We start from the raw sequence: 8800 nt of genomic DNA, 5'->3' as shown, positions 1-8800 counted from the left end.
GGAGCTAGGTACTGGCAGGTGCACAGTGACCCCTGGGAGGAAAAGTCCCTTTGAATTATAGCCACAACCCCTTATAAGAGTTACATTTTGACACCTGGATGCAGGAGTTCCTACCTTACTCAAGGAGTCAAGTAAGCCCCATGGAATCTGTGGGCAAATGTGCATGGGTGTGCAGCTGGGTGCCAAATCCTGGCTGTTGTGTGCAGCACAAATTCTACAACATTCAAAAGAACAAAAAATACTATTTTAGCTTTGTAACGCGACCTAGAGCCTACGGCCATACTACCCTGAACACACCCGATCTTGTCTGATCTCGGAAGCTAAGCAGGGTCAGGCCTAGTTAGTACTTGGATGGGAGACCGCCTGGGAATACCGGGTGCCGTAAGCATAGAGGAAGGCAGTGGCAAACCACCTCTGAATACCTCTTACCATGAAAACCCTATGAATGTATCCAAAAAAGATTCATAGGGTCGCCACAAGCCGTAATCAACTTGAAGGCATATAACAACGTGACCCAGACATTTCCTTTCCAAATTTGCTAGATTTATCCTGCCCTCCCCAAAGACCCAAAATAGGCTGAGGGACATTTGAAAATAGAAGAGCAAAAGATAAAACTTGGCCATCTTCAGATCTGCAAAGTTTTCTGTGGGATGATCACCCATCTTCCCTTGGTCTCCTCTCTGGAGCCATCATAGATCCATACCCTCTCCTGTGGCCTATAAAGCCTTTGACGGGTGCTAGATACCCTTTTCTCCTTTGTTTCATCCACGGTGACCGGTAAGATCAACTGAGCCCACTTTCTGGACTACACCATCCATGCACATAGCGTGGGCCCCAAGGATACATCTCATTCATCCCAGAGTGCAGGACACGGAATAATGGGCTCAAGTTGCAGAAGCCAGATTTTGACTGGACATCAGGAAAAACTTCCTAACTGTTAGAGCCATACGACAATGGAACCAATGATCTAGGGAGGTGGTGGGCTCTCCGACACTGGAGGCCTTCAAGAGGCAGCTGGACAGCCATCTGACGGGAATGCTTTGATTTGGATTTCTGCATTGAGCAGGGGGTTGGACTCGATGGCCTTATAGGCCCCTTCCAACTCTATGATTCTATGATTGGAACCAATGACCTAGAGAGGTAGTGGGCTCTCCGACACTGGAGGCCTTCAAGAGGCAGCTGGACAGCCATCTGTCGGGAATGCTTTGATTTGGATTCCTGCATTGAGCAGGGGGTTGGACTTGATGGCCTTATAGGCCCCTTCCCACTCTACTATTCCATGATTCTATGATCTCAGAGGCTGCTCTGCAGTAAAGAAGGGCCATCACTCTATGGTAAAGCATCTGCCTTGCATGCAGAAGGTCCTAGGGTTCAATCCCTGGCATCTCCAGGTGGGGCTGGGAAAGGCTCCCTGCCTGAAACCCTGGAGTGCTGCTGCCAGTCAGTGCAGACAATATTGAGATAGATAGGCCAGAGGTTTGACTCAGTATTAAGGCAGGTTCCTGGGTTCCCCCTGCCTCCAGCTGTCATGAGCTATTAATGCTGCTCTGAGCCCTGTGACCCTTCAGCCTCCACACCTGTATGGCCATACCTGTCTCAAGGCCTGCCTTAGGGAGACTGCTGGGCTGCCCCTTCCTCAGACTGAATGGAACGTAGTTTGGGACTCATCTCCGCTGCCTCTAGAGCGGAGTCATAGCTCCATTCTGGAGGGAGCAGCCTGGGCCAGACTTGATGCCACGATGGAGATCTGGGCTTGGTTCTTCCAACATTAAAGGCAGCTATCAAAAGTGTGTATGGCGCGTGTGTGTGTATGTGATTTGGATTTGGGACCCAGGGCTTTTTCCTTGTGTTGTTTCCTGATGGGCTCTCCAAAGCTTTTATTAACCGCGTGGTACTTGGGGATGAAGGAGAATTTAATTTGGACACATCATGAGAAGACCTGCTTCATTAGAAAAGATAATAATGCTGGGAAAAACAGAAGGGAGTAGAAAAAGAGGAAGGCCAAGCAAGAGATGGATTGATTCCATAGAGGAAGCCACAGACCTGAACGTACAAGATCTGAACAGGGTGGCTTATAACAAATGCTACTGGAGGTTGCTGATTCATAGGGTCGCCATAAGTTGTAGTCGACTTGGAGGTACATAACAACAACAAAACTGTATTTTTAAGCAAAATCAACCTCATTTGAACTTGCTGGACTAAGACTGGTGGCTCCATGTCAGTGGGGCAGTGGGATCCCCTCCGGGTTTTAGTCCAAACTTTCAAGGAACTGCCCAGAGTGCTGAAAGCTTTTCAACTTTGGTGTTGCAACGCAGCCAGATGCATAGATGAGAATGTAATTATCCTTTGGATTTTGCACTTCGCTGTGAATGTTGAGTGTAGTTCCTGTCTCAGCAAAACTACCAAAATGTGTAAAAAATATGCATTTAAGGCTAAAATACATTTAAACATGAGTACATTGGGCTAAAATACATATTTAAATACATATCCTGTGATAAAATATGTGCTTAAATATGAGTTTTCCTATGGGTTTTTTTAAAAAAATCTGATTAATTCAGTACAGACTAATGAATGCATGCATATGAAATTAATAAGGATTGGAAACTGACAGATCCATGTATCTCTAGTACAACACAGACTAGGGACATGGGAGAATTCTATTCAATATGCATTTAAAGCAAACCAACTGATTCACACTGTTGGAAACAAAGTGGAAACTGACACACAAGCCATCTTTGAAATTCACACTTCTTTGAATCTTGTAGTGCAATTCTCCAGCCAAGGAATCTATACAGAATGCATATACTGGTATGCATATAAATGCATATATTAGTGAAAATAACTTAAAATGCATTATATTGGGGGAAATTGCTCACAAAAACGTGTAGATTAGAGGAAGTTGTATACAAAAATTGCTTCTTAGGAGAAATTGGCACAAACATATTGGTGGGATTTTCGTGAGGGCTTTAAAAAAATCACAGATCAATGTGGAGAACTGAATTTGAGCATAAAACTGAAAAACTGAAATGGACAGATTCACTCATCTCTAGACTTGGTCCAGGTAGATCCAGGTTCAGATCCCCCCCCGCCCTCCAGCCTTGAAACTCAATGGGTGTCCTTAGACAAGATATTGTTATAGGATTTGGGGTTTGAGTTGGATGATTTCTATGAATCCCCTTCCCAATCTCCGATTTGGGATCTGCAAAGGAAGAAACCTGCTCCACTGGTCAGACTAGTTTCCTTTGTTAATCTAATAGGTTAGCCAAGTCAGCCTGTGAGTTAATGGGCTTTTTGAGTTGTCAATCTGCGTATCCAAAGGGATGTGGCTAAGGGAGATCCTGTTGCTATTGGAACTCTTTTCAGGGGAGAAGCACTCTTCTCCCCATCCTGGAGCCAAGAATAGGCTTGTGTCTTTTAATTTCATCTTGGGGGTGAAGCTGGAAAGACAAAGGGAGAGGTCTGTCCTCTGTGTCTGTACCTCCAAAGCTATGAGCTTTGGGGAGCAAGATCTGATGGGCTGTTAATGCTAAGAACCCCTCCATCTTATGCTCAGGTTGTGAATATGTGTAAATAAAACCATATATCCTATAAGACACCACAGTCTCCACTGACCTTCTTTCCAAGGAAACCAAACCCTAGGTAAGCACTGGCACCCCTAGAAGTCTCGCACTGCTCGGAGATTGGGGTGGCATGCAACAATATAATCTCTTGACCCAATCTATCCAATAGGGTTGTTGTGAGGCTAAAATGGAATGAGCCTGTGTACACCATCTTGAATGGTGGAATAAAAATGAGTAGAAAGAAGAGAGATTTATTGTGTGGAAAACTGCAGCTGGAGCCAAATATTGGAAATATCTGGACGGTTTAACGCTGCAAAACTGGCAAAAGAAACTATGGGAAAGCGCTCTATTAGAGAAGTTTACACAGAAAATAAGAATGGCGGAGGGAAAAAAGAAAAGTAAAGACTCTTTTGAAGCGGACTGGTGGCCTTTTATCTTGGCTGCTACATCGGACACTAGTTTGGGACCAGTGCCCTACCCTTTCAGATCGTTGTGGATATCTTAAGAATGGAAGTTTCTCAGAGAAGAAAACTACAAAATAAAATCTTGAAAGTTAATAGTCATTAGGGGAAAGGGAGGGAAGGGGGGTGATAGCAGTTGGGGGAAAGGAAGGGAAAGGGAGTTAATAGGTTTTTTGTATTATTTTGTAACTAAATACATGTTAATGCAAAATGGAAATAAAAATAAATTTTAAAAAAAATTGCAGCTGGAGAATGCATTCTGTTAGGCAAAATTGCATACAGAAATTGTGTATATTAGGATGAATTTGCACTAAAATTCTGATAAATTTTCATGAGGACTTGAAAAAAATTGCACACTGATGTGGTAATGTAGAAAAACGGAGATTGACAGATTCACCTATCCCTAATCTAGACAGAGGCTTACCGCCCTCAGTGAGAATAACATATCCCTTTCTGGGGGGGAGGGGTTGGTAGATGAATTCCAAAGGTCTGGAAGCAAAGCAATCCGCTAACTTAATTTTTTGTCAGACGAAAACTGCCTTTGCGCTCTAAGCAGAGAAAAATACAATTTGACAAACGAGGCAGCTGTGAGATTACATTCTTCGGCACGTAAGGGGCAATCAAGTGTCTCTCCCTGACGGGAAAAACAAAACGTGTGGCGAATAATGCCAGCTTGAGAACTGTCCCAGAAAAATAATGCATTTCCAAAAACTCAGGGAGGAAGCTGTGACAATACCGGTGGCCTTTCCTAGCAGTTTGCATGCAACAATTTATTGCTGTTGCAATTGATCTCCGCTGCAAACATGATGTTGATTCAGCTTGAGTTTAAGAACAAAACCTAACGAAATCTAGGACACCGAGCAATGTACTGCAATCTCTGGACAATCATATTATGCCACAATATTTTCCAGTGTTATTTGATCTGTTTCGTGCTGTAACACATGGCCTGGCTGTCATGCTTTGCTCTTTTAAGATCTGAAATGGATTTTGAAGGCCACATTCCAGAGCCAAACAAAACAAAACCCTCCAATATATACAGGGAAGGGCCAAAGTGTAGGGTTAGAGCATCTGCTTTGAATGCAGAAGGTCCCAGGTTCAAGTTCCCAAGCAATTTGAAGTAGGACTGGGAATGTCCCTTGTATGAAATATGGGAGAGCTGCTGCCAGTTAGGATGGACAGTACTAAGTTGGATGGACCAGTGGTCTGACTCAGGATAAGGTAGGATAAGACTCTTTCCAGGCTGCATTCACCTCTTCTTCCTCAGTCCTCAATCCAAGCAAGCAACATTGGTATGATTTGGATTCCTGCATTGAGCAGGGGGTTGGACTTGATGGCCTTATAGGCCCCTTCCAACTCTACTATTCTATGATTCTAACAGGCTTAGCACAGTTGAAGGAGACATTTCAGCCAGGCAAAAGCTCCCAGCGAGGGTGCCAAGCACGGCTGGTGAGGGGTGTCACCTGGGGAGAATCTCAAGGGCCAGGTAAAGAGGCCCTGAGGGCTGCATATGGCCCCTGGGCCTGAAATGCCCTACACACTGGGGTGTAGTCGTCCAGGGTCTCAGGGAGTCTTAGACCCTTTATTTTTTGGGAGTACGGTCCCAGCAGGGTCCCTGTGCCTTTAGCATCCTATGAGACAATCAGCACCAAAGAAGAGTGTGTTAGCCACTGAGAAGAGTCTTCTGTTCAAGCTGTACGACAATGGAACCAATTACTAGAGAGGTAGTGGGCTTTCTGACACTGGAGGCCTACAGGAGGCAGCTGGACAGCCATCTGTCAGGAATGCTTTGATTTGGATTCCTGCATTGAGCAGGGGGTTGGACTTGATGGCCTTGTAGGCCCTTTTCAACTCTACTATTCTAGGATTCCAACATGCTTCCTTGTCCTTTCCTGCTGATTAGCGCCAATCAGACTGAAAGGAGGTGAGTCAGCCATTGAGAAGACTCTTCTCAGCAGCTAACACTCTCCCCTTTCATGCTTATTGGCTCCTAGGGATATCTGTTGTTGTGGGAGAAGGCATGAACAAGGATCTCATTCTCAACCCAGCAGCAAAAAAAAGGGGGAGTGCATGGCTGTGACAAACATGAAGGGACCCTGCACTTCTGAATTTGCCACTATGCTACTGCCTGCACAGATGTAGCCAGATCCAACAGGCAGAAATTAAGCAGGTGAGTGTATTCCTGGGGATAAAGAGAGGGGAAAATATTCACCCCCTTAGTCTGTGTGTCAGATTTAGAGGCACAGGTGGAAAGGTGGAAATTGTGTGAGAGAATTTTGAATGAGCATGCAGTTCCTCAGATTGGTGCAGTAGCCAAGACTGCACGTTTATCACCCTTTAAAAAGCTGCAATCCAGCAGGGGGTTTGAATACATTCCACTCACATTTCAGCATTTAAAAGACGTTTTATGCATGCCTAGCCTGGCTGCTGCTCAGTTGCCTGTTGGATCAGGGACTTTCAGTGTGCCGTCTTTTTTTTTTTTTTTGCATATGTAGAAGTAAGTCCCACTGAACTCAGCAGGACTTAATTCTAAGTAAGAATGCTTAATGGGGCTGTCAGTAGTATACTACCAATGTCCAACAATTCACTGGAGAGAGAATACCACGTTCCTAGCAACAGTGCAGACAAAAATGCCTTTTCCTTGCAACTACCCACAATTATTTATTCATTTATTTATTTTATATCCCACCCTTCCTCCCAGAAAGAGCCCAGGGTGGCAAATAAAACACTAAAAGCAGTTTAAAACAACTTAAAAACAAAAGACTTTAAAACATATTAAAACAAAACATCTTTAAAGACACATTAAAACAAAACATCTTAAAAGCAACCTTAAATTACAACTTTAAGAACATCTTAAAAAGCAATCCCAGCACAGACACAGACTGGGATAGCCGCTGTACTTAAAAGGCTTGTTGACAGAGGAAGGTCTTCAGTAGGTGCTGAAAAGATAACAGATGGTGCTTGTCTAATATTGAACAGGAGGGAATTCCAAAGTGTTGGTGCCACAACGCTGAAGATCCGGTTCCTATGGTGTGCAGAATGGACCTCCTGATAAGATGGTATTTGCAGGAGGCCCTTACCCGCACAGCGCAATGACTGACTGGGTATATAATGGGTAAGATTATCTTTCAGGTATCTTGGCCCCAAGCTGCGTAACAAGTGCGCAAAGATGTCTAGCAGCTAGCACACAAGGCTTAAAAACAAACGACAAGGTCCTGACAATGTATTGCAAGCTCACTTTTCTGCTCTGACTGGCTGCAGGGATCTTTGTTGCAACTCTTCAACAGCAGAACAGTATCTGAACATTGCTTATAACAATGCATTTTGATCCTTTACAAAAAGTAAACGAATGTATTTGCACCTGTGTTTCCTATCTAGCTTTCCCTCTGCAGCACGGGCAGAACGTCAGTACTTTACAAACACTGGAACATGGAGCCCTGGAGAGGGGTATGGATTGGCTCTGTGTGTGTACCCCAAAAAATGAGGCAAACTTTGTCTGAATTGGACATGACTTTCCCATAGCCTGTGATTCAGCCTCTCCTCTCTCTCACCCCCCCCCCAGCAATTCTCATCCTCTTGGGAAGGAGAATCATTCACAAACATTAAGTTGATGAAGCATGAAAGGAGTTTTCGTGTGGGTGGGTAACCTGTGCTGGGAAATGTTGCTCGGAGTCATGAATTTCATTACTGCATTATGCAGCAGTGCTGCTAAAATGATCATTACCAGCTTGCAGGATGCTTTACTCCTTAACAATCATTTATGTCGGAAGGTGGAGGGGGGGGGGAAGGAGAGGGGGGGGGCTCACCACAGTGTAAAAGTGTTGCAGATAGTGAGAGGCATTTCTTTGACGAGGGCTAAGGCAGGAGAAGCCGTCTTGGAGCAGGACAGACTATGGTCTTTCCTATCACCTGCTTACCTGACCCTTTTGACTGGAGAGATCAGAGGCTGATGCCTTCTGGAGTGGCGGCTGGTGACAATTGGCTGGTGGGGCGGAAAGCAGGGAGCCCAGCCGGAAGGGGAGAGTGAGCCAATGACAGAGGGGAGCGTTTCCTCCACCTTGCTGATGTAAACACTGAGAGACTGAGGTTAGTGGGGCAGCGCCGCCTTTGCCCTACTGGACCAGCCTCCCACTGGCCTTCTGTATGCATTACAAACCATGCGCTAATCCAAAAGGCTGTTCCTTTTTGGAGGCGGGGCAAAGTTTAGATGTGGCATTATTTGCATCGGAACAAGAGGAGATGTCGCTAACTTGGATTCCTGCATTTATCTTGGATTCCTGCATCAAGCAAGGGGTTGGACTGGATGGCCTTATAGGCCCCTTCAACTCTACTATTCTATGATTCTATGCCACTGAGTTATGGTAGCTTTTCCTTGGGACAGCAGGTAGACTGTGAGCCACTGGCCAATTTCTGATAGATCAGAGAGTGCCTGCTAGTTATTGGAACGTTTTTGTTTTTTTAAACCTTTAGGAAAATAAACATAGCCAGGGTGGTGTAGTGGTTATTGTGCCAGACTACATGTGGGAAAATGCAGGTTCAAACCTCTACACAGCCATTAAGCTCACTAGGGGCCCAGTCAGTTACAGCTTCACGAGCCTTTGCTAGCTGCAGGGTCTGGTGAAAATCCTGGAACTTGGCCCAGAGGTCATTTAAAAGCAATGTGAGCATGGACCCCATTGGCAGGTCAACCTGGAAACGTCACCAATTGCTTCACAGGCTCCTCTTCCACCAGGTACAATGCAAGCACTTTGGAACTGGACAACTTTAAAAGGGAGTTGATTA

At 45.0% G+C, this 8800-nt stretch overlaps 1 non-coding gene across 1 annotated transcript; it reads left to right on the top strand.

Moving 5' to 3' along the window:
- Window positions 1–269: 269 nt before the first annotated feature.
- Window positions 270–388, top strand: LOC133378513 (5S ribosomal RNA). Its single transcript, XR_009761043.1, has one exon. It is a non-coding gene; the product is annotated as a 5S ribosomal RNA (ribosomal RNA).
- Window positions 389–8800: the final 8412 nt, after the last annotated feature.

The sequence above is a fragment of the Rhineura floridana genome, chromosome 2, assembly GCF_030035675.1.
Source record: "Rhineura floridana isolate rRhiFlo1 chromosome 2, rRhiFlo1.hap2, whole genome shotgun sequence".
Classification (NCBI taxonomy): Eukaryota; Metazoa; Chordata; class Lepidosauria; order Squamata; family Rhineuridae; genus Rhineura; species Rhineura floridana.
Note: the sequence above shows the minus strand (reverse complement) of the source record. Positions and strands in the feature narration are given on the sequence as shown.